We start from the raw sequence: 26611 nt of genomic DNA on the forward strand, positions 1-26611 counted from the left end.
TTTCTCCTTGCCCTTGGTTGTTGCGTCCTACCCAGTAAGTCTCATCACTTCTTCCCAATCGATCTTCCTTGCGGAGAAAATCACTTCACATAAATGCTCTTCCGGGAATCGATCTCTCACATCCTCACTGTTCCCTTCTTGTATTGTTCTGCTCAAGTGGTCCACCACTTTGTTTTCAACCCCCTTTTTGTCTTCTACCTCCCAATCGAATTCTTGTAAAAGCAGCACCCATCTGATCAGTCGGGGTTTTGACTCCTTCTTCGCAATGAGATACTTAATCGCCGCATGATCAGTATAGACGATGACTCGGGATCCCAGTAGGTACTGCCTTGTAACACCCGTCTTTTTAGTACCTTTTTCGATTAGTTTTGTTTTGAGAACGAGCGAGTGATAGACCTTAATTAAAATACTGTCTTCATTTTGTTTAGTTGCGAATGGAATTTCCGGATGCTTGTTTTATTGTTGATTAATTGTGTGGTGAAAATAGTCGACGAGATTATTGTGAGAGTCATCGGTGGAAAAGTTGGGCGTTCGTCTAAGTACTTGGAAGAACACCAAAGTACTAAAATAATAAAACACCACAAGTAAATCTAAGCACTAAATTTCATATATTTTTGGGCCTATCACTTTTGTCTATTTTTATTCTTTTCTAGCTCATTTAACCTTATTCAATTAGACTATTGTTAATATAGCCATTTATTCCTAATTCTTATTAAATTACCGCTCAAACTAAATTTCTTCTCCTAAATCCTTTCTATACGTTTTCTTCTCTTCATCAATATCTCCACTCCCTACAATCTCTCCAACTACCAAATCCATGAATATCTCTATCAGTTTTGCCTATAAGATCCCACATTCACGTCCTTTTCAAACTCTACTGCAGTTCTTTCTTCTCTTTCATACGAAGGTAAATTCCCCTCAATTTCTTAAATGTTAAACCTTCGTACAATCATATTGATTTTGTGTAGCCAATTCTTGATATCACAGCGTTGAAAGGGGAAGACCGAGAGAGCTGTGGATTTAATTCATCTTGTCATTCTCTTCTTCCTAAAGGTATCTTTTTCTTCAAATCCATGCCATAGATTCATACATTCACTTTAGTTCACTGGCCGAATCTGGAATAATTTATTTTGAAATTTTCTGCAACTTGTTGAATGATAATCCCTTTGAAAGCTTCGATCTTTAAAGCTGTAGAAGTAACCTCTTGTTTCTCTTGAATTCTAATTCATAAATTCAATTCCTGCCCATAAATATTTGAGACGAACCACTAAAATTTATAATGGGGATTTGAGAATCAGAGAGGGGAGGGAAAGAGTTGTTGTTCGTTGTGGAGAGAAAGATGTATAGTGATTAGGAGTAATTTAATATGTTTTGTTTAGTTTTTGTGGCAGAGATATAAGCGTAATTCATAGGAGTATACCTTTTAAGTTCTCCTCTTTTCTGTTCTTGCTAATGTGCTGAGTTGGAAATATTATATGTATACTGGTTTGTGAAAGGAGTTTATACGCGGTGGCTGGGAGACTTTATGTCAAATTCTTTTTTTTTTTAAATGGTGGTCTTTTTCACTCTGTGATGGATAGGAGTAGACGTGTAGAGTGATGGGAGAGAAATTTATCAGTTTAGGCTCTAGAAAAGGGAGTTTATAATTCTTTTCATTCCATTCCCTTTATTAAATTGTGTCTATTTTAGTTAGAGAAATAATAGTAGTACAGCAGGGTTCATATTTGGGAAGGAGCCTTCTTGATTTTTGTTTAACACAATTACGTGTGTTAAGTTGTGTGTTAAGTTGGGAGTATATATATATATATATTGCTGACTCCTTTTCCTTTTCTATTTCTAAGTTTAATTGTGGAACACTACTAATCATTTATTAGATGGACCAATTAGTTTTAGTGTATAATAGTTTTTAAAATAGGAAATTCTTATTAATCTGTGTACATGTTCTGTGAAAGGGGTATGTATACGGAAGTGACTGGGGGTGTATTTCTTAATCCTTTTATTAATGATTTGTGATAGGGAGTGTTGACGTGGGACGTTTGGGAGTATATAGATAAGTATATAGATTTAAAACTATTTTTCTTAGTTGTATGTTTCTGTCCTTTTAAATGTTGAATGCTGGACTGACAGAGGGAGCAGTGTAGACGTAGAGCAAATTTGTGTCGTTATGTATTTTTATTTTGGATTAGTTTAATACAGATTTGGTGGGGATTTAATTAATTGATTTCGGTCAGTTTGGATGATTTAAATCTGGAAGATATAAAGACTTTATATTTATGTTCTTTTTATAAATGATGAGTTGAGCACGCACTTAGGATGCATGCATTGTCAAATTAATTTATTTTGCAAAGTTTGATTTTTGCATATTATGTTATTTCAAAAAGGGTGAGCTTGTACACGTGGGTTGCGGTTGGAAAAGGAAGTGATTGAGGAGTAACCTGGTGAGGTGGGCTTTCGTTTTAAATAAGGACTATGTCCTAAAAACTATTTTTTTTTTTGTGAAAGGAGGTGAAAATTGTTTGTCTTGCATGTTTTGTGTTTGAATGAACCTATCTGAAGTGGCTATGCCATGTATGTTTAATCGAATTCGGGTCCCAGTAGGGCCGCAAACCCTGCTCGGACTAGTGTACACCCAGTAGATCGTGTGCTATCTCTTTGGAGTTGGCCGGTCTAGTGACTTGGTTCGTGGCCACGTTCCTTGTCATGTATGTTCAGATATGGTGATGTTGATGTGGATGGAAAATGGTTGCAACCGAATTTTATGTGAAAATGCTTTTAGTGACTTGGGTTCTTTTCAATTAAAACCCCAGGATCACTCGTTATGGCTTGACAAACTGATTTGGCATGTATCCATTGAGTGCATCAAGTACTCAGCCTTGCATATTTGTTTTCTTAATGTGCAGATTGAGCGACGACGGGCGTGGAGGATGTTGAGCAGAATTCATGGATTATTTATGTTTGGCTTAATATTGTTGGATATGTCGTGTCTTCATACTCGGCATTTTCCGTGTCTTGAACGCTTCCGCTAGGTGTCTTTTCTTTAAAATTGTTTTAGTATTGAGAACCTAACTCTTTTCAAAATTGTCTACTTTCTAGTCTTTATTTCCGTCGCCGCTCAACCTGAAATGAGGTAAATGTTTTGGTAATGGAAATGATTAGTTGTGCATGGTGAGATTCGATTGGCAAAAATATTCATGTTGTGGGAAAAAAAAAATTGGTGAAAATTTTGGAATATTTGAACTTTAAGTGAGAGCATGCTAGTTCTTTTTTTTTGAGATTTGAGGAGTATAATATTGTTATATGTTGAGATATCTAGTGATAATATTTGTTTACGCTTCATTATGCGGTCTATATTTGATGATTTGAGTCATGACTCGTGGATATTGAAGGATAATAGTATGAACTCTTTGTGTGGTTGTTGACTATTTTCGATGAACGTTAGATTTGATAAAATCGATTCTAGTTGTATGTAACAACTCAATTAGTGCCCCCTCGAGAAATTAAATGAACGTGGAATATCGAACCACAGTGAATCTCTAATACCAAAGGATATAAAAAAATAAAAAATAAAAAAATAAAAAATAAAAAAAAAGAAGGAAAAAAAAAAGTAAATATAAATGTTCGGAAATTGTGATTGGAAGTTGAGTGACGATAATTAGCGTTACCTTGGCATATATACCGTATTCTTTTTCCCTCTTTTGTACTCACCTCAAATTTACGTTGGTACCCTTACCCTTCGCATAGATGGCGCGTAGAACTCGAACCCCACGAAGGAGTGACCCACCGGAGGCACAACAAAAACTTAAAGCATATCGAGTCTATCAAAAGAAAGACAACGTACCATTGCTAGAGTTTGTCGCACATTTCGACACCCTTTGGAAGGGTGCTCACGAGTTTGGGGTGACGGAGCATGATGGTATAGAGAAGTTGATTGAGCTGCTCCCCAATAGTTGGAAGGAATGGGCCACAACGACATCAAAGCGTTACACATGGTACCAGGACGCAAGTGATGACATGAAGGGAGACTTGAAAGGCTTCCGAAAGGCAATATATTGCGCCTTAGTTGACTCCGAAAATGATCTACCCCCACAACCTGCTGATGAGGAATTTGAGGATAAGCAAATGATAGAACCTGAGGCCGAAGCGGAGAATAGAGATGAAAGGGGATTAGGGATGGTCCCGGGTTACGAGGAGGACTACGAAGAGGACCCCGAAGAGGAACCCGAGGAGGACCTTGGAGGGAACCCCATAGAAGATTCCGATGAAGACCCAGAGGAAGGACCCATGGAGGAAGATGATTAAGTAGTTGCGTTAGATTTTTTTTAAGTAGTTTAATGTTATCTTTTTCTTTATCGAACTTGGTAGTAATCTTCTTTATTTCTATTGGTTTTTGACGCGAAGTCCTCAGTGAGACAATTGTTTATTCTTTGATCCCAGTTATGAGAAGTTAGAATTTGATACCTCTTATACGTGCTACTTAACTGTTATACATGAAAATACATGAAGAGATTTATGAGAAAGTGGTGACTTATGGATAAAAGAATTGTAATAATTATGTGTCTTGAAGCAGAATGCCGCCGAGACGTGGTCCACGAACAAGGCGCTGCGTTGGGGAACAACCGAAGAGAGTGTTGGGGACCAACCCCCACCACCACCACCACCGCCGCCGCCACCACCACCACCGCCACCACCACCCCCACCTCAGCCAAAACGATACATCGAGACTTTCATGAGCCAAAAACCCCCACAGTTTGATGGACTGGGAGAGCCATCAACGGTAGAGACTTAGATACGCGCTCTCGAGCGTATGTTCGAGTTTATGGAGAGCACTAATAAGGAACGACTCGCTTGTGTGAAATTTCAATTAACTGGGCCCGCCGATTATTGCTGGGATACCAAGCTAAGGACCATGGACCCTGCACGCCGTGAAGCGCTGACATTGGAAGGATTCAAGGAGGAGTTGAACAATAAGTACGTCCCCATGAGTTATAGGCGAGCAAAAGTAGAGGAATTTCACACCCTCAAGCAAGGACGCATGACTGTGACAGAGTACGACGGGGCCCTTTGTGAATTGACCCGATATGCGCCTGAGTTAGTAGACACGGATGCGAAGATGGCGGAAAAATTTCGTGCTGGGCTCAGACACGATATAAGAGCAGCTGTGGCTAGCCGTAGAGGAATCACATACACGGAGGTTTTGAGTTGCGCCTTAGACGTTGAAGAGGCCCTGCCCAAGGATAGGACAATCATGAAAACTACATCACCTCCACCACCTCAGCAACAACATTTCAGAGACAAGAGGAAGTGGGAGGGAGATCGAGCTCCATACGATAATAAGAGACAACAATATATGAGAAACCCACCACATATGGAAGTAGGAATGCTCCCTATCAGAGGGGTGACTTTCGGCCTAGGCCCCTCACTGTGTTAATTGTCTCAAGAACCATTTTGGGGTATGCAGAGAGAAGAGCAATAAATGCTACACTTGCGGTGGAAATGGTCATTTTTCTAGAGAGTGCCCGAATAGGAATGTGGGAATGGGAGCAAGGCATAATAATCAAGGGTTCCGTCTGCAACAGAGGGCACTACAAGTCGAGCCAAGGGGATATTTACCCGGCCCGCAGCAGCAGCAGCAACAACGTCGTCAAGGACTTCCCACTCAAGCAAGGGCATATGCTTTAAAGGGAAAACAACCGATAATTGGGCAAGGAAGTAAGGAGCAAGGAAACTTGGCAGGTATGGGCACACTCCTCAACATGCCTATTATTGTTTTGTTCGATACGGGTGCATCGCATTCTTTTATTTCAGCGTCATGTGTGGATACATTAGAACTGCCTACCAATAAAACTGAACATAGAAGTGTGACTTCACCAGTAGGAGGAACTGTAGATATTTCACAAACTTGCTCGAATGTTGAACTTACTATGGGAGAACTTAAGTTAGTTGCACATAATTTGCAAGTTATGTCGATGGGAAGTATAGATATAATTTCCAAACCCCGGGAAATGAGCCTACTATATTTTATGGGATTTCAATGAATCAACGCAAGTCCATAATTTCTGCGCTTCAAGCAACTACTATGATGAGGAAAGAATGTCCAGCGTATCTCGTCTATCTTAATGGAGAGGAGGGGCAAGAAAGAAGAATAGAAGATGTGGCGGTAGTGAAAGAGTTTCCAGACGTTTTCCCTAATGCTTTGCCAGGACCACCTCCCGATAGACAGTTGGAGTTTACAATTGATTTGGAGCCGGGATCAGCACCGATATCTAAGGCACCATACCGGATGGCGCCTAAGGAATTGGAAGAGCTTAAGATACAACTGCAAGAGTTGCTCGACTTGGGTTTCATTAGACCCAGTGTGTCGCCGTGGGGAGCGCCAGTGTTGTTCGTGAAGAAGAAGGACGAAACATTGAGGATGTGCATTGATTATCGAGAGTTGAACAAGTTGACACTCAAGAATAAGTACTCGCTGCCGAGGATAGATGATTTGTTCGATCAACTTCGTGGAGCTGGAGTTTTCTCGAAAATGGATTTGAGATCGAGATACCATCAACTGAGAGTCCGACGAGAAGACGTACCCAAGACTGCTTTCCGAACTAGATACGGCCATTATGAGTTTATAGTGATGCCTTTCGGATTAACAAATGCCTCGGCTGTATTTATGGATCTCATGAATCGTGTGTTCCATCCATATTTGGACAAGTTCGTCCTAGTTTTCATAGATGATGTACTTATCTACTCAAAGAACGAGGAAGAACATGAAGAACATTTGAGGACCACCTTGGAGGCGCTAAGGGCCGAGAAACTCTATGCTAAGTTCAGCAAGTGCGAGTTTTGGCTTAAGGAAGTAAATTTCCTTGGACACATAGTGACCGCGGATGGAATTCGAGTGGATCCTACAAAGGTGGAAGCGGTACAACAATGGAAGTCACCGACTACACCAAATGAGATTCGAAGTTTCTTAGGACTGGCGGGATATTATCGGAGATTCATTGAAGGATTTTCAAAGATAGCAAGACCAATGACTCAACAATTGAAGAAGGGAGTCAAGTGAATTGGACACCGGAATGTGAGGCGAGTTTCCAGTTGTTGAAGAAAAAGTTGACCACCGCACCGATTCTCGCTGTGACAGAGCCCGACACTAACTATGTGGTGTATACTGATGCATCGAAGGTTGGACTTGGGTGTGTACTTATGCAGAATGGGAAAGTGATTGCATATGCATCAAGACAGTTGAGGCCACATGAGTTGAACTACCCGACGCATGACTTGGAGTTGGCAGCAGTTATACATGCCTTGAAGATTTGGAGACATCATCTTTATGGAGTTCGTTGCGAGATATACACGGACCACAAAAGTCTCAAGTACTTCTTCGAACAGAAGGATTTGAACATGCGCCAATGTAGATGGCTCGAGTTGGTGAAGGATTACGATTGTAGCATAAACTACCACCCAGGAAAGGCGAACGTAGTGGCTGATGCTCTAAGTAGAAAGTCTCAACCTCAATTAGCCACTTTTCTCACAAATGAAGAGCACTTGATACGAGAGTTCAGTAGGATGCGATTGGAAGTCGTGAAGGCGCCCGAGACAGTGCAAGGAAGGATCGCCACCTTGGTGATGGAACCTGACTTAAGAGCTAGAATTGTCGAGGCTCAAAGACGCGATACTTTACTAGAGAAAATCCGTTCGGGAACGAGGGCAGGAGAGCAAGAAAATTTTCACGAGGAGGCGGATAATGCCCTCACCTACAAGGAAGGTTGTGTGTTCCTAAAGACGAAGGACTTAGAAATGAAATCATGAGGGAAGCGCATGAAACACCATATACTACGCATCCGGGGAGTACCAAGATGTATCAAGTTGAAGAAACAGTTTTGGTGGGATGGCATGAAAAAGCATGTTGCGGCATTTGTGGAGAGGTGTCTAGCATGTCAACAAGTGAAAGCCCTACATCAACGACCCTATGGAAGGAGTACCAAGATGACAGGATTACCGAGATCTCAACGAGGAAACACGGTTATTTGGGTGATTATTGATCGTCTCACCAAATCTGCCCACTTTGTGCTGGTTCGTGATACTATTGAGCTAATAAGTTGTCTAAGATGTATGTGCGAGAGATCATACGCTTACATGGAGTACCGATGACTATTACATGTGATCGTGATTCGAAATTTACATCTAGATTTTGGATGAGCCTGCAGCGGGAGTTAGACACCAAGTTGAATTTCAGTACTGCATTCCACCCGCAGACTGATGGACAAACAGAGAGGACGATACAGACTTTTGAGGACATGTTGAGAGCTGTAGTGCTAGATCGGGGAGTAGGTTGGGAGGAAGTATTGCCACTAATAGAGTTCGCTTACAACAATAGTTATCAGGCAACTATTAACATGGCACCGTATGAGGCATTGTATGGGAAGAAATGTTGATCTCCACTTTATTGGGATGAAGTGGGTGAGAGAAGAGTCCTTGGACCCGATTCTGTGGAAGAAATAATAGAGATTGTTCGACAAATCCGTGGGAGGATCAAGGAAGCTCAGGATCGACAGAAGTCATATGCTGATGTTCGAAGAACCGATCTACAGTTTGAAACAGGTGATAAAGTCTTTCTAAAAGTAGCTCCGTCTAAAGGGATAACTCGGTTCGGTGTGAAGGGCAAGTTAAGACCACGATTTATTGGACCGTATGAGATTCTTGATAGAGTAGGTCCCGTAGCGTATAGATTGGCGTTACCACCATGCTTTGGGAATGTGCACGATGTCTTCCATGTGTCACAATTGAGGAAGTATGTGTTCGACCCTAGCCACATAATTCATCAAGAGGAGATGATGATCTTGAATCCAAATTTGAGTTATAATGAGAAGCCTGAAGCTATTATTGTGAGAGTCATCGGTGGAAAAGGTGGGCGTTCGTCTAAGTACTTGGAATAACACCAAAGTACTAAAATAATAAAACACCACAATTAAATCTAAGCACTAAATTTCATATATTTTTGGGCCTATCACTTTTGTCTATTTTTATTCTTTTCTAGCTCATTTATCCTTATTCAATTAGACTATTGTTAATATAGCCATTTATTCCTAATTCTTATTAAATTACCCCTCAAACTAAATTTCTTCTCCTAAATCCTTTCTACACGTTTTCTTCTCTTCATCAATATCTCCACTCCCTACAATCTCTCCAACTACCAAATCCATGAATATCTCTATCAGTTTTGCCCATAAGATCCCACATTCACGTCCTTTTCAAACTCTACTGCAGTTCTTTCTTCTCTTTCATACGAAGGTAAATTCTCCTCAATTTCTTGAATGATAAACCTTCGTACAATCATATTGATTTTGTGTAGCCAATTCTTGATATCACAGCGTTGAAAGGGGAAGACCGAGAGAGCTGTGGATTTAATTCATCTTGTCATTCTCTTCTTCCTAAAGGTATCTTTTTCTTCAAATCCATGCCATAGATTCATACATTTAGTTCACTGGCCGAATATGGAATAATTTATTTTGAAATTTTCTGCAACTTGTTGAATGATAATCCCTTTGAAAGCTTCGATCTTTAAAGCTGTAGAAGTAACCTCTTGTTTCTCTTGAATTCTAATTCATAAATTCAATTCCTGCCCATAAATATTTGAGACGAACCACTAAAATTTATAATGGAAGCTTGGGATTTGAGAATTAGAGAGGGGAGGGAAAGAGTTGTTGTTCGTTGTGGAGAGAAAGATGTATAGTGATTAGGAGTAATTTAATAAGTTTTGTTTAGTTTTTGTGGCAGAGATATAAGCGTAATTCATAGGAGTATACCTTTTAAGTTCTCCTCTTTTCTGTTCTTGCTAATGTGCTGAGTTGGAAATATTATATGTATACTGGTTTGTGAAAGGTGTTTATACGCGGTGGCTGGGAGACTTTATGTCAAATTCTTTTTTTTTTAAATGGTGGTCTTTTTCACTCAATGATGGATAGGAGTAGACGTGTAGTGATGGGAGAGAAATTTATCAGTTTAGGCTTTAGAGAAGGGAGTTTATAATTCTTTTCAGTCCATCCCCTTTATTAAATTGTGTCTATTTTAGTTAGAGAAATAATAGTAGTACAGTAGGGTTCATATTTGGGAAGGAGCCTTCTTGAAGTTGGGAGTATATATATATATATATTGCTGACTCCTTTTCCTTTTCTATTTCTAAGTTTAAATGTGGAGCACTACTAATCATTTATTAGATGGACCAATTAGTTTTAGTGTATAATAGTTTTTAAAATAGGAAATTCTTATTAATCTGTGTACATGTTCTGTGAAAGGGGTATGTATACGGAAGTGACTGGGGGTGTATTTCTTAATCCTTTTATTAATGATTTGTGATAGGGAGTGTTGACGTGGGACGTTTGGGAGTATATAGATAAGTATATAGATTTAAAACTATTTTTCTTAGTTGTATGTTTCTGTCCTTTTAAATGTTGAATGCTGGACTGACAGAGGGAGCAGTGTAGACGTAGAGCAAATTTGTGTCGTTATGTATTTTTATTTTGGATTAGTTTAATACTGATTTGGTGGGGATTTAATTAATTGATTTCGGTCAGTTTAGATGATTTAAATCCGGAAGATATAAAGACTTTATATTTATGTTCTTTTTTGAAAGATGAGGATAATTTTTTAGTGCACACTTAGGATGCATGTATTGTCAAATTAATTTATTTTGCAAAGTTTGATTTTTGCATATTATGTTATTTCAAAAAGGGTGAGCTTGTACACGTGGGTTGCGGTTGGAAAAGGAAGTGATTGAGGAGTAAGCTTGTGAGGTGGGCTTTCGTTTTAAATAAGGACTATGTCCTAAAAACTATTTTTTTTTGTGAAAGGAGGTGAAAATTGTTTGTCTTGCCAAGTTTTGTGTTTGAATGAACCTATCTGAAGTGGCTATGCCATGTCTGTTTAATCGAATTCGGGTCCCAGTAGGGCCGCAAACCCTGCTTTGACTAGTGTACACCCAGTAGATCGTGTGCTATCTCTTTGGAGTTGGCCGGTCTAGTGACTTGGTTCGTGGCCACGTTCCTTATCATGTATGTTCAGATATGGTGATGGTGATGTGGATGGAAAATGGTTGCAACCGAATTTTATGTGAAAATGCTTTTAGTGACTTGGGTTCTTTTCAATTAAAACCCCCAGGATCACTCGTTATGGCTTGACAAACTGATTTGACATGTGTCCATTGAGTGCATCAAGTACTCAGCCCTGCATATTTGTTTTCTTAATGTGCAGATTGAGCGACGACGGGCGTGGAGGATGTTGAGCAGAATTCATGGATTATTTATGTTTGGCTTAATATTTGGATATGTCGTGTCTTCATACTCGGCATTTTCCGTGTCTTGAACGCTTCCGCTAGGTGTCTTTTCTTTAAAATTGTTTTAGTATTGAGAACCTAACTCTTTTCAAAATTGTCTACTTTCTAGTCTTTATTTTTTAGAATTGGTACCTTGTTGAAATGATACTATGTTGTTTTCTAAGTTACTTTATTTATTTAAATATTTTGGTCAAAGATGTGTGTTTCTCCCTTTCTTCCCCTCTTCTTTAATCATCCCCTAGTCGCGATCAACCGTATTTTCTATCCTTAGAAAATACGGGCGTGACATGCCTGAACTTTTCGAATGAATAGACAACCACCAACATCTCCTTCTCGGTGGTGTCATAATTCCGTTGGGCTTGATTCAAGGTCTTAGATGCATAGAATATTACGTACCTTTTCCTATCGATCTTCTGACCCAGTACGGCCCCTACTGCATAGTCACTAGCATCGCACATCACCTCGAAGGGGTGATCCCAGTTAGGAGCCTGAATAATCGGTGCAGAAATCAATTTTTCCTTAAGGAGGTTGAAAGCAGCCTTGCAATGCTCGTCAAAAACGAACTCTACCTCGTTCTGGAGAAGTCTGGTAAGGGGTTGGGCAATCTTGGCGAAATCCTTGATAAATTTTCGATAAAATCCAGCATGGCCAAGAAAACCCCTTATTCCTTTCTGATCAGTAGGGAATGGTAGTTTGGATATGACATCCACCTTAGCTTGATCCACCTCGATTCCCTTTTAGGGAAGGGTAGTTTGGATATGACATCCACCTTAGCTTGATCCACCTGGATTCCCTTTTCTGACACCACGTGTCCTAACACAATTCCTTCTGTAACTATAAAGTGGCATTTCTTAAAATTTAAAACCAGACTCTTTGCTTGGCACCTTTCTAGTACCACATCCAAATGTTGCAAGCACGAGTCGAAAGAGTCTCCATAGACAGTGAAATCATCCATAAAGATCTCTATACAATCTTCAATCAAATCCGAGAATATGCTCATCATGCACCGTTGGAAAGTACCGGGGGCGTTGCATAGGCCAAATGGCATACGCCTATACGCATAGGTTCCAAACGGACAGGTGAACGTGGTCTTATCCTGGTCCTCCGGGTTCACGTAGATTTGAAAGTAACCACTGTACCCATCCAAAAAGCAGAAGTACTTCCTCCCAGCTAGTCGCTCCAGCATTTGATCGATGAATGGCAGGGGGAAATGGTCCTTCCTGGTTGCAGTGTTAAGCTTTCGATAATCTATACACATTCGCCATCCAGTGACTAGTCTGGTGGGCACTAGCTCATTCCTCTCATTCTTAACCACCTGGATTCCTGATTTCTTGGGGACCATATGGATTGGGCTGACCCATTCACTATCTGGTACCGAGTATATAATGCCCAGCGAGAGTAACTTCAAGATTTCCTTCAGTATCTCTTCCCGCATGTTTGGGTTCACCTTTCTTTGAGAATCTCTATGTGCCTTGGCTCCATCTTCTAGCCTAATGTGGTGCATGCAGACGTCTGGGCTTATCCCCACCAGGTCCGTAAGGCACCATCCAATAGCCTTCTTGTTTTTGCTCAGCACAGTTAGTAGTCTTGCCTCTTGCTCTTCAGTCAGCCCGCTATTGATGATTACAGGGAATGAGTCTTCCTCCCCTAGGTAGGCATACTTAAGGTTCGCTGGCAACTTTTTCAACTCCACTTGCGGGGGTAGTGTGTCTGTAGGCAGAGGGTTCTTCTTTGAATCCTCCTCTTGCTCTTGTTCAGCATCTGATTTTTCCTCCATACTGGCCGGTAGCACGGCCCCTACGGATCCCGCTAGTTTCGACTTCTGACAAAATACCGTAATTGCTTCTTCGATCTCCTCGTCAGTCAAACCTCGGCTACTGATCAGATCACACCATGCAGCTGCTTCCACATCAGCCTGGGCATACACATCCAAGGCTTGGAGCTTTTCCTGCAATAATTCGGTCTCAAGAAATTCTTGGACTAAGGGGTCAATTACATCAACATAACATAGATTTTCAAAATCTATTGGTTTTTTCATGGCTTCATTGATGTCAAAGACAAATTTCTCACCATTAAAGTCAATGCAGATTGTCCCCTCAGCCATATCCATAATTGTCTTAGCCGTTCTTAAAAATTGTCTTCCTAACAATATCCCGCTAGACTCCCTAGCTTCTGGTTCACTCATTTTAATGACATAAAAATCAGCGGGATAAGTAAAGTTTTGTATCCTGACCAACACATTTTCTAACACACCCTCAGGATTTTTACATGACCTATCAGCCAGTTGGATCAACACCCTAGTATTTGATAATTTTACCCCCTTTAACCGATTATAAATGGATAACGGCATAACATTGATAGATGCTCCTAAATCACACATTGCATGCTCGATTTTCACATCTCCAATTGTTATGGGTAAAGTAAACATACCTGGGTCGGCTCTCTTGGGTGGTAGTTTATCCTGTACAATGGCTGACGTTATTCCTTCCACCATGATTTTTCCATCCTCCTGGGCCTTTCCGGCTATAAACTCCTTTATAAACTTCCCCAGAGGGGGCAGTCTCACGGCTTGGAGGAATGGTATGGTGACATCCAGCTTTCCAAAGATCGACATGAAATCCACAGGGTTTTCCTTCTTCCTTTTCGTCACAAACCGGTATGGAAACGGTTTTTCTCCCTTAGCCTCTCCAGTTAGTCCGTGTGGACTTTCCCTTGGTTCCTCCTGGGTTTGAGGTTCCGATGTGGGCATTGCTCCTTCCGGTTGCTTTTTTCCAGGTTGTGTTTCTCCCTCCTTTCCTTCCGCAGTAGGCTTCTCGTTTAGAAAAAAATGGATCCTCCATCTGAGGCAGGGGCGTCTTGAGCTCTTCCGCTGAGATGGTGTCGCTCAGCACTCTTTCTCTACTAGATTCCCCAATAAGGTTCTTGAGTTGAGGTCCATTATAGGCTGTCCCGGACCGCAGTGTAATTTTACTCACATTTGCCTTTTCAGGTACATGGACTGTAGATGGGAGTTTCCTTAAGTTCCCTTTCATTTCGCCCACCGAGTTAGCAAGCTGGGCCAACTGCCTGTTCATCATATCTATATTTGCCCTATGCTCCTTCTGGGCACTTTGCATTCCTTGCATTGTTTCATTACTGGACTGCAAGTCGCTTTTAATGCTCTGCTGCGAAGCAAGCATCTCTCCCATCATGTCCTCCATAGACCTCCTCGACCTGTTTGGGTGATGGAATTGGTTCGAGCCCTGGTGCTGGTTATACTGGGGTGGTGGGTTTGACTGGTAGCCCGAGAAATTTTGTTGGTTTTGGTTCTGTGGGTAATGGTTATACTGGGCAGGAGGGTTGTACTGGTCGTGGTTGTGCTGGTACTGATTTTGGTTTTGGTTGTGGGTGTTTTGTTGAGGCCCTGGGTTAAATTGGTTCTGGTTTTGGTTCTGGTTGTTTCGCTGATGGGGTGGCACATAGGCAGGGTTTGGGTTCTGGTTTTGAGGGTTTTGGTTCTGAGGATGCTGGTTTCTTCCTACCCAGTTAGACTGGTAGTTAGGGTTTGTTGGGCCACGGTTGGAATTTTGGTTCGGGTAGGGGTTGGGTTGATTTTGAGCCTCATTTTGGTTCTGTTTCTGATTTCCATCTCCCCATCGAAAAATTTGGTGGTCCCTCCACGGTGCATCCCTCTGCCTTCCCGGAATCCTGCGGCCTTTGCTTGTTCCACGTCTAGCGAGTTGTCCGGCTGATCATATGGTAGTTCTGGGGCCTCTTTGCCTCCAGTCGGAGAAGGTGGTGGAGTGTTCTGCTTGATTGCAGTCATCAACTCCTTCTTTAATTCCTCCATCTTCAAATCCATCCGTTCCTCCTGGTCAGTAGCCGAAGCACTTGCTACCCTTTCTCTGCTGTATCCATCCCTTGCATTGTCGTACATCTTCTTCGCATTCAACAGCTTGCGTAACACCTTTTTGGCTTCACTGACTCTCAACTGGGTGAAATCGCCTTCGGATGATGAATTCGCCAGATCCTTGGTTTCCTTGTTCATCCCCTCATAGAAGGTGTGGTGCACCTCTATCTCCTTCATGCGATGGTTGGGGCACGACTCCAGCAGGCTCATGTACTTCTCCCATTACTCGCTCAGTTTCATCATATTCTTGCCTTATGCACGATATTTTCCTCTTCAATGCACTTGTCTTCGAAGACGGGAAGAACTCTGCTAGGAAAACTGACTTGAAATCGGCCCATGTGTTGATGGAGTCGGCTGGCAGGCGCATGAACCAGGTATTGGCCTCTCCCTTTAAGACAAAAGGTAGGGCCTTCAGTGTGTAATCGTCCTCGCTTGCTCCTGCTGGCCACCTCTGCGCCTTACAGATCTTGCAGAACTCATTTAAGAACTCGTACGGTCCCTCGTAACTCTTCCCACAGTACGCCGGTAGGATTGCAATCACGTGGGGTATCACATCACAGGCGGTCTAGCCTGGGGTGACCACTATGGCTTGTGGGGGATCTCCGTCGGCGTGTGCGGTAAGTGTTGCGAGCTCGGGATCGTCCTCACCTTGGTCAGCCATTCTCACTAGTGTTCTTACTGGTTGGGGTGGAAGCTCCGGGAGTTGGTACTCTAGATCTTCTTTCTTCTCGTCGCTGCTCGTGCCTAGGTCGGACAGTGCTGTCGACAGGCCAGAACGAGTGGTAACGAGTATTGTTCCTCGGGGAAGTATCCTTGGTCTCCACTGGCCAGGAGCCGAGCCACTTCTCATAAATTGAAAACAAAAAGAAAAGGAAAATTATAAACAGTATGTACACCAAAAAGATCACACACAATAACAGGTATGAACGCCATCCATCCCCGGCAACGGCGCCATTTTGAAAGGTTCCAGGTTCTTTCCCTAGTTTTACGTATGTAATTTGGAGTGTATCCAACTGATCAGGAAGAGATTCCCGACCCAGTTGAGTCGTTGGTATGACAACCGGGACCTGGCTTCAAACAAGTTTCCCCAACCCACTTCTACTGATTAGTATAGTGGAGGTAAGGGTCGAATCCCACAAGGATGGACACGTTTGGATAACTGCGGTGACTTTCCTGTGTGTTTTTGGTTAGCTACCACGCTTGGGTTGAGATTTTACCTAGGCAAGAAATAAAGGTGGTACTCTACTGACTAGTGGGTGTGAAAATAACAGGCATGTGGTGGTGTTCGTGGAAATAGGGGACAAGGTGTCTCAGAGGCATATGAAAAGTAGACAGTTACTAAAAGAGGAAATTTAGACTACAAGGCATATCTGGTGGCTGGGTGGCTCTCTGACAGGTCTGGATAGTACAACTGAAAAGTAGAGAACAAAAGCAAAAGTAACTTAAAAGTAAAGTGGTCCAAACTAAAGTTGATTTTGACGTTTTCTTCTTCACCAAGTATTAACAAAAATCAGATGAACACAAACACCATAACTAAACTCAGATTCACAACCTCAAACTCAAGATCCATTGATTTAAAACGCTCGAACTTAAAATAAACGGTGGAACTGCAATTTACTTTAACTGACTAACATGCAAGGCGGTGATCACAGCGCAGAACAGAAACTCATGCACGAAAATTAGACTGAAACATAACTACAACCTCAGATCCACAACTCCAGATAAGAAAACACTTAGAAATTAAAAGCAACAACTAGATCTAACTTTCCTAGGCAGAATGAAGCGAACTCGAACCAAAGCGACATGCGAAATAGAAACTTCATAACGTAAACGTTGGAAAATCACAAAGTACTTCAAAAGGCAACAACGATGAGTGTTTGCAACAAAACCAACGACGAAAACAAGTAAAGATTAAACTAGAAAGCAAAATAACGATTGTTTTGCCACTCCGGGCGATGATACTGCTATACTACTACGGCAACTGGCTGGAACGGTGGATCGATGACTTCTCCGGCAGACTCTTGGACGTCAAGTAACCATGGCTGTGGCGAGGAACGAGAGATGGACAATGCTGAAGGACTGATCTTCTAGAGAGAATTCTACTAAGTGTGTTTTGAGAACCGAGAACATAGAACTCCTAACCGTACTCTAAGGAACCTTCTTTCTCTCTCCCCAAGTGGCTTCTTTTATATGGAGGCTTGCCCTTGCTTTTAGGGTAGACTTTCTTCATGTTTTGACCTTTCTGCCCTTGTTAATGATCATCCCAGCTATCCTTCTTCTCCATCTCGAGCCTTTTCTCTGGCATGCATCCTGGGCAGTATTGCACCCTTCTGGCGCCCTTTTCACTTGCGTCCTGAATCGTCTCCTACTGACTTGGATCCTTTAATCCTGCACACTTGAGCAACTGTCCCCACATGCATAATTGACAAAGGCAAATCCACCGCGGACAAATCCAACGGGGTGAGGGGGTTAAATCCATATACAACTTCAAAAGGAGACAATTTAGTAGTGGAATGAAAAGTCCTATTGTATGCAAATTCGGCAATAGGTAGACACTCCTCCCAAGACATATTATTCTCAAATACTAGAGCACGAAGGAGGGCTTCTAAGGACCTATTCACTACTTCCGTTTGTCCATCCGTTTGGGGATGAGCGGTAGTAGAAAAAAGAAGCTTGGTTCCAAGACTTCCCCAAAGGGTCTTCCAAAAGAAACTCAAGAATTTGACATCCCTATCACTCACAATTGTTTTTGGAATCCCATGCAATTTGACCACCTCCTTAAAAAACAAATTTGCAATGAATTTAGCATCATTCGTCTTCCTACATGGAATGAAATGAGCCATCTTGGAGAACCTATCTACCACTACCAAAATACTATCATTCTTTCGAGAAGACATGGGTAGGCCTAGCACGAAATCCATGGAAATGTCCACCCAAGATTGTGTAGGTATAGGTAAAGGAGTATAAAGCCCAAAGTTACTAGACTTAGACTTGGCTTGCCTACACTCTATGCATTGACCACAAAATTTCTCAACAAGTTTCTTCATACAAGGCCAAGAGAAATGTTCACTCAAAATATCAAAAGTTTTTGACACCCCAAAGTGTCCCATCAAGCCTCCCAAATGAGATTCCTTAATCAACAAGTCACGAAGAGAGCAATTAGGAATGCAAAGCTTATTCTCTTTGTACAAGTAACCATCCATCCTATAATATTTATCAAAAGATCCTTTTTCACATGCTTCAAAAATAGTGGCAAATTCGTGATCATGCTTATGTAAGTCCTTAATGAACTCAAAGCCAACATACTTGGAAGCACACACAACAAGCACTTGTTTTCTCACATGCATCATATGATTATCAATTAAGACATCATCACTTGAAAGAGCATGAGGCTTCCTAGAAAGGACATCGGCAACAACATTTTCCTTCCCCTTTTTATATTTGATCACATAAGGGAAAGTTTCTAGAAAAGCACTCCACTTAGCATGTCTTTTATCAAGTTTATGTTGTCCCCCTAGGAACTTAATGGATTCATGGTCGGTGTGAATTACAAGCTCCCTATGCATGAGATAATGTTGCCAATTCTCTAAACACCTCACTATAGCATACAACTCCTTGTCATATGTGGGGTAGTTTAATTGGGCTTGGCCAAGCTTTTCGGAGAAATAGGCTATGGGTTTCCCCTCTTGCATGAGCACTCCCCCTACCCCCACTCAACTAGCATCACACTCAAGCTCAAAAGTCTTGTCAAAATTGGGAAGGGCTAACAACGGAGCATGAGTAAGGTCATTTTTCAAGGTGTTAAAAGCTCTTTCTTGCTCATCTCCCCACTTAAACTCGACATTCTTTTTCACAAGGTGATTAAGGGGATATGCCTTAATAGAAAAATCTCTCACAAACCTCCTATAGAAGCTTGCAAGACCATGGAAAGATCAAACTTCACTCACACTCTTGGGTGTAGGCCACTCCCTATTCGCCTTCACTTTCTCCTCATCTACTTTCACACCATCCCTCCCCACAACAAACCCAAGAAAAACAACCTCATCAACACAAAAAATGCATTTGGATAACTTGGCATATAAGGCATGCATTCTTAACACTTCAAGCACATCCCTAAGATGATTAGCATGCTCTTCTACACTCTTACTATAAATCAAGATATCATCAAAATATACCACCACAAATTTTCCAATAAAAGGACGAAGCACATGATTCATCAAACGCATGAAGGTGGAAGGAGCATTAGTCAATCCAAAAGGCATAACAAGCCATTCATATAAGTCAAATTTGGTTTTAAAAGCGGTTTTCCATTCATCCCCTTCTTTCATGCGAATTTGGTGGTACCCACTTGCTAAATCAATTTTGGAGAAACAATTAGAGCCACATAAATACTCAAGCATATCATCTAACCTAGGTATAGGGTGTCTATACTTAATGGTGATCTTATTGATGGCTCTACAATCCATGCACATTCTCCAAGTTCCATCCTTCTTAGGTACCAAAATAACGGGTACGGCACAAGGTGAGAGAGATTCTCGAATCAAACCTTTGGCAAGGAGTCCCTCGACTTGCCTTTGAAGTTCTTGAGTCTCCTTTGGGTTGGCTTTGTATGCCGCCCGGTTGGGAAGAGAGGATCCCGGTACAAAGTCGATTTGGTGCTCAATCCCTCTCACGGGTGGGAGCTTGTTTGGAAGCTCGTCCGGGAAGACATCCTTGAAACCTTGCAAAACACTTTCAATCAACAAAGGACAAGGATTAGTGTTAGCATTTAAACATAAATCATTCCAAACCATGAGGAGGATGGTTGATCGGCTTTTTAGTGCCCACCCAAGGTCGGGAGCCCTAGCTAACAAGCAACCTTTTCCCTCCTTTGCTTGTGGTTTTTCTTGCTTGGGTACTTTATTTTTACTCTCACCACCCCCTCTCTCACTTGGCTTTTTTAACTCACCCTCTCTCACAAGCCTTTTCTCTCTATCCCTTTCCCTTTCCCTTTGTAGATGTTGGTGTGCTTCAAACACATCCTTAGGTAAGAGGGGCTTCAACCTAACCTCCAAACCATTCACCATGTAGAAATATTCATTGGTGAAACCATTCTTATACACCCTCCTATCAAACTCCCAAGGCCTTCCCAACAACACGTGACAAGCCATCATTGGGATGATATCACACATCACCCCATCCTCAAAGACACCATTCTTCAAAGGAACGAGACATTGATCCTTCACCTTTAGCTCCCCGGACTCCCCTAGCCATTGAAGCTTGTAAGGATTGGGGTGTTTGTGAACCTTCAACCCCAACTTGGCCACCAATTGTTCACTCACTACATTAGCACAACTACCTCCATCAATAATCACCAAACAAGTTTTAGAGTATACCTTGCAATTCATATGGAAGATGTTGCACCTTTGTTCTTTATGCTCCTCAAGATCGGGTTGTACATTGAGCATCCTTAGCATCACCAAGGACTTTGACCCCTCATCCTCTTCTCCTCCACTAGAGTATGACATGAGTGGCTCTACACTCGCCTCCTTGTCTCCTTCCACCACGTCTTCCTCATCTTCACTATGCACGCTACCATCTTACCCAATAACCATGACTCTTTGGTTAGGACACTTACGAGCATAGTGACCATAGCCCTTACACTTGAAGCAGTGTACCTTACTACTCTCCGTTGAGGAAGGGTTCTTGGTAACTTGTGGACTTGAGCTTGGAGATCCCTTGTACGGTGCTTTGCCTTGAGTAATAGGTGAACTCTTTATCTTCTTGGAAGGGGTACTCCACTTGTTTCCTCCCGTCCCGATTTGACTAGACGCCACCCTTGCCTTGTTGAGAGCCACCTCTTTACCTTGCCTCTCAAAAGTCTCGGCAAAACTTAGTACTTCTCCCAATGTGATTCCCCTCAACGCCTCAATTTGGACTTTATGCTTCAAGGACGTGTTGAGACCATGGATGAAGCGGTCTTGAGTGGTTTCCTCCGATTCATTTACTCCAATCTTGTTCATCAAAGCAAGAAGTTCATAGTAGTAATCCATCACACTCATGGACCCTTGGCTTAGATCTTGAAGCTCCCCACGAAGTTTAAGATAATAGGACCTCGGTACAAAGGACTCCTTCATGATTCGGCATAACTCATCCCATGAACGCACTTCCCCCATCCTAGCTATCCTCATCTTTCTCAACACATCATTCCACCAAGTGTTAGCATTACCCCTAAACTCGGCCAAAGCAATCTTCACCTTATCTCCCTCGGAATAGTTGTGGAGGGAAAATATTTTCTCCACTTGAGATTCCCACTCCAGGTAGGCTTCGGGATCGAACTTTCCATGGAATTTGGGAAGGTTGTGTTTCAAGGTCTTGGACGGATCATCAAACCTTGGTCGGGGCTCCTCCTCATAATACCTATCCCTCCTAACTCTATCCCCATAAGGCTCCATCCCTTCATATTGATTTCCTCCTCTATAGCGACCATACCCCCCATTTCCTCCTCCCCCTCGCCTATTGACTCCATTTCCCCTCCCAAACCTTCCATTCTCCACATTGTTAACCCTATCCCGAACATTCCCTCCTTGCCACCCCTCATACTCCTCCTCTTCAACATTTTCCTCCGGAACCTCATTAGGCACAAAATTGCCCATAGGAGTGGGAGGCCCCGTCCCCTGCTCTCCCTTCCAAGTGTTGAACTCCTCAAATAAAGTGTTTTGGGCGGCAAGCATGCGGGCTTCGGATTCTTTTGATTGAGCAATGGATTCTTTTGCTCGCACATCCATCTGGATCATCATCTCTTGTTTGAGTTCCTTCATCATTCGGGCCATCATGGTCACAAGGTCCCCATCGGGTATAGGGTGAGTCATGCTTGTTTCCTCCCCTTCCGCACTTGTCCCCGCCATTTTGTTGGACCGGGTGCGAGGAGGCATAGAGTAAGTACCTACAAATCAAACAAACACTAGGAACTAGTCCTAGAGGTTAGTAATAAAAGAAAGTAGAATTTAAGAAGATGAACTCAACCTTGATGTCCCAAACCCCCCCTCAAATCACTCCCCAGTAACTCTCGACAAAGGCTTAGAATATTGTGAGAAAGGTGGATTCACTCACACTCACAACTCCAATTCCAAGATTTAAGTGCTTGAGGTGGATCAATCAAGGTATACTCCTTGGTCAACAAAATCAAGAAGACAAAGCCATAAACTCATATTAGCAAGATGCAAGTCAATGAAAAACAAACAAGGGGTGACACTTTTGCTGAAATTTGGCTTATCTTTATGATTTTTTTTTGGTATTGATTCCCACGCCCAATTTGGATGAATTTTGGTGGATTGATTCCCAAACAAGTCTAGATCAAGGGAAAAATGGTCATATATAGTCAGATTTTATGGTTGGATATGTTTTGTATGGTTTTCCCCAACTATGCCAAAACAGCGCAATGATGTTAATCTCCACGGTTAATTAGGCAAACGAACGAATTTTTTGATGAAATTTTGCAGGCACGTAGTTCACATAACATAGATCATACACACCAAATTTCAGCTTAATCCAATCATCCCAACAAAACAGAGCAAAAACAAAAGACAAAAAGGAAAATAACCCAACCCAAAGCAACAATAGATCAAACAACTAGTGGGTACTAGGCTCTAGATACCAAATGATGTGGATCCATGTATTTTGTGATCCATTTCCCAAGGATTTACCCATTTGTGATGCTTGATCTAGGTATTTTTGTGAGACTTGGTTTTCTATTTTATCAATAAAGGCAACCCAACAAGAGTTAAGGAAACTAAGATGATCAAAACAAGAAGTAACATTGGATAGAGTGGAAATTGTGATACATAGTCATTGATGAGGCAAGCTAAGACACTTACAATATACTAACATGCATCCATGGCTAGATCTTCAAAGGAAACCACAAACCTTGCTTAGTTTAACTCAACTTTGTAGCCCCGGCGGAGGAATTGACGACTCCGACGTCGGGATCACTTTTAATTTCATGTTTTCAAGGCTCTAGTGTATATTAACATGGTGTTGGTCGTTTCGACGGTGGAATTGACGCCTCCATCTTAGAAGCTCCTTCACCCCCTCACTTTGTAGTTAGATTTAATGGGTTTGACAAGGGAATTGACGACTTCGGTGTTGGACCTCGCTTATTTCCAATTTTATAAAGCTTTTGTTTATTTTTATGTTGATGATGCTATTTTACTTGTATTTCTTGGATGCTTTTCGCAATTGGTAGTTTAGCTATGTAGTTTCGATGGAGGAATTGACGACTCCGACATTGGGATTACATTTAATTTCATGTTTTCCATACTTTAGTGCAGGTTTACAGTGTGTTGGTTGATTCGACGATGGAATTGACGACTCCGATGTTGGATCCTTACTTTCTTTACCGCTTTTGAGATGCTGCAGTTAGATCCTGAGTTTCAATGGAAGAATTGACGACTCCGCTGTTGGGACCCAGTTTAATTCCAGTTTTATGTTGCTTTAGTTTATTTTCATGTTTTCAATGTTTCAGTGCAGGTTTACAGTATGATGGTCGTTTCGACGGTGGAATTGACGCCCCCATCTTAGAAGCTCCTTCACACCTCGCTTTCTAGTTAGATTTAATGTTTTCGGCAGAGGAATTGACGACTCCGATGTTGGATCCTTGCTTTCTTTACCGCTTTGATTTACTTTCATGTTAATGATTTAGTTGCTTTCATGTAGCTTAACTCTATAGTCTCGGCGGAGGAATTGACAACTCCGACGCCGGGATTACATTTCATTTCATGCTCTATTAGTTTAGTTTAAGCTCCCAATCCCTGTTCTCATGCTTTAAAGTTCAGTTTCCCACTCTAGTAATTAGATCCATACTCCAGTGGTCAAGGCGTGGTGGGTAACACCAAACCCGTGTTGTAGAAGCAATCTCGAGTATGTCCATGGTCTCTGTGGTTTGACCCCTCTCTTGCCACTAATACTTAGTAATATTTGTTGCAAAAGTGGGAAACTATAAATCTTGTAGAAAGGAGGGACAAGTGCCCACGACACACGTGCAAAACCCCTTCACCACTTTTAACACTTTTTTACTTTGTAGGCATTTTTTGTTAGTTTATCCCAACCGGGACTCCTAAAGTGGGACACCCAAAATTGATCAACTGAGACTCCTAAAACGGGACGGAGGGAGTATAATGGTTCAAAATATCGAATCTGTTTTCATTTAGATTTCTCGGATGGAAATATGTGGCCAATAGAGCTTTTAATTTTATGTGTTTTGGAGTTGAATGGAGATCTAATGTTGGGGATCTTTACTGCGTAGAATTGATTAGGGGTGAGAAAAAAAACCGAAATACCACACTTATCGTAAAGAAAAAAAATACCAAAAATACCAATTTTTTGCTACACCGAAATCTTTTGGTATGGTAACATAATCATTTTTCCTATATAGCGGTGTATCGCATACTTGGTGTATACCGAAAGATCGGTATATGTTAAATATTACCCCCCCCCCCCGGTCCCACTTTAAGAGTCCCATTTGAGTTCGGCACAGGTTTTAAGAATTGTAAAGAAAAGTTGGTGAAAAAGATAGTGGAATGTGGATCCTACTTTTATATATTAGTTTTATAATAAAATGAGAGTGAAAAAAGGTTAGTGGAATGTGAGGCCTATTACCATTTATGTAATATTCCAACCGGAACTCCTAAAGTGAGACACCTAAAAAGGTAAACCAGGACTCCTAAAGTGGGACGGAGGGAGTATATTATATTTAATATATTTATATATAAAATATAATTTAAAAAAAAAACTCCGAAAATCCTACTCTTAAATATTTTGTGTATAAAACAATTTTTTTTTTTGCATACCGTTGTTACTGTGTATAGTACTTCGGTATATCGTAAAAGTGCGGTAAAGTAATAGTCTCAAAACTAAACTTTACCAAATTTTTCTTATACTAGATTGCGATATACCAAAAATTCGGTCTTGTATCGGTATGATATTTTGTCATACTGCAATTTTTGGTACAAGATGCGGTATAACGTTCTCGTACGATATAACGTACTGACCCACCCTAGATTAATAGATAGGTTTATAGAAATTCCAGACTTGCAATTTAGCTTTTATATGCTTTTGGAACTTGTATAGTGACTATGGGTGGTTATTCGGTTGGTTAACTGACCCCAAAGTTTTATAAAAAAACTAATCGGAACCGACCCGATCTCAAGTTGGGTTACTTAATTAACCGACTCGGTTAGAACCGGTCGGCTATCGGTTATAACCAAACTAATCGAATTGAAATTAGAGTTATTATTATTATTATTATTATTATTATTATTATTATTATTATTCTATTTACATGTAATACATAAATTTTCTCCAATAATATGTGAAGGGTTATCCTATTTTTAAAATAGTAGTAATGCTTAAGCACTTTATTGACTTTGAGAGATCTTATTTATATAAAATAATATTTAGAAACTTTATAAACTTTGAGATATTATAAGTGATAGTGATACAAATTAAAATAGACTTTTTTGACATTGCAATATGAGACTTTGACGTAATTTGGAAGTAAATTACAATTTCATCTATTGTGACAAAGTTTTAAAGTAAATTACAATTACTTTTATTATTAATTTAAAATATAACTGAAATTAAAATTATTTGTGATATTAACTTTTAACTTTTCATCTACTTATTATTATTATTATAATTATTATTTCTATTATTAATTATTATTATTATTATTATTATTACTATTATTAATTATTATTATTGTTATTATTATTATTATTATTATTATTAATATTGTAATCTTATTTACAAGTAATACATAAATTGTAAAGGCACTTTTAAAGACTTAAACTTTAAATGATCTTAAATTTAAAAACTTTTATCCTATAATAAGTGAAGAGTTATCCTATTTTTAAAATAGTAGTAATGCTTAAGCAATAAAACTTTATTGACTTTGAGAGATCTTATTTTTAAAATAATGTTTTAGACTTTAGACATTTTATAGACTTTGAGATATTATAAGTATAACTGATACAAGCACAAATTAAAATAGACTTTTTCGACATTGCAATATGAGACTTTGAAGAAATTTGGAAGTAAATTACAATTTCATCTATTGTTACAAAGTTTGAAAGAAAATTACAATTACTTCTATTATTAATTAAAAATATAATTGAAATTAAAATTATTTATAGTATTAACTTTTTAACTTTTCATCTACTTATTATTATTATTACTATTATTAGTTATTATTATTATTATTATTATTATTATTATTATTATACTTTTCTTTACAAGTAATACATAGATTGTTAAGACATTTTTCAAGACTTAAACTTTAAATGATCTTAAATTTAAAAACTTTTTTCCAATAATAAGTAAAGAGTTATCCTATTTTTAAAATAGTAGTAATGCTTAAGCAATAA

The 26611-nt window shown here is 40.5% G+C and overlaps 2 long non-coding RNA genes and 1 pseudogene across 3 annotated transcripts; all 3 read left to right on the forward strand.

Moving 5' to 3' along the window:
* The first annotated feature begins 732 nt into the window (after window positions 1-732).
* LOC125185188 (uncharacterized) lies at window positions 733-3272 on the forward strand. Of its 2 annotated transcripts, XR_016134421.1 has the most exons (4): window positions 733-907; window positions 988-1053; window positions 2382-2443; window positions 2901-3272. It is a non-coding gene; the product is annotated as an uncharacterized LOC125185188 (long non-coding RNA). The 2 variants fall into 2 exon arrangements; XR_016134422.1 differs by lacking the exon at window positions 2382-2443 and having other exon boundaries at window positions 738-907.
* A 1619-nt stretch (window positions 3273-4891) lies between these two features.
* LOC148934247 (uncharacterized) lies at window positions 4892-8924 on the forward strand (annotated as a pseudogene).
* A 148-nt stretch (window positions 8925-9072) lies between these two features.
* On the forward strand, window positions 9073-11470 carry LOC148934248 (uncharacterized). Its single transcript, XR_016135332.1, has 3 exons — window positions 9073-9279; window positions 9360-9425; window positions 11239-11470. It is a non-coding gene; the product is annotated as an uncharacterized LOC148934248 (long non-coding RNA).
* Window positions 11471-26611: the final 15141 nt, after the last annotated feature.

This window comes from Salvia hispanica, chromosome 1, assembly GCF_029641045.1.
Source record: "Salvia hispanica isolate PSC_SH4W2 chromosome 1, Shi_PSC_v1, whole genome shotgun sequence".
In the NCBI taxonomy this organism is placed as follows: Eukaryota; Viridiplantae; Streptophyta; class Magnoliopsida; order Lamiales; family Lamiaceae; genus Salvia; species Salvia hispanica.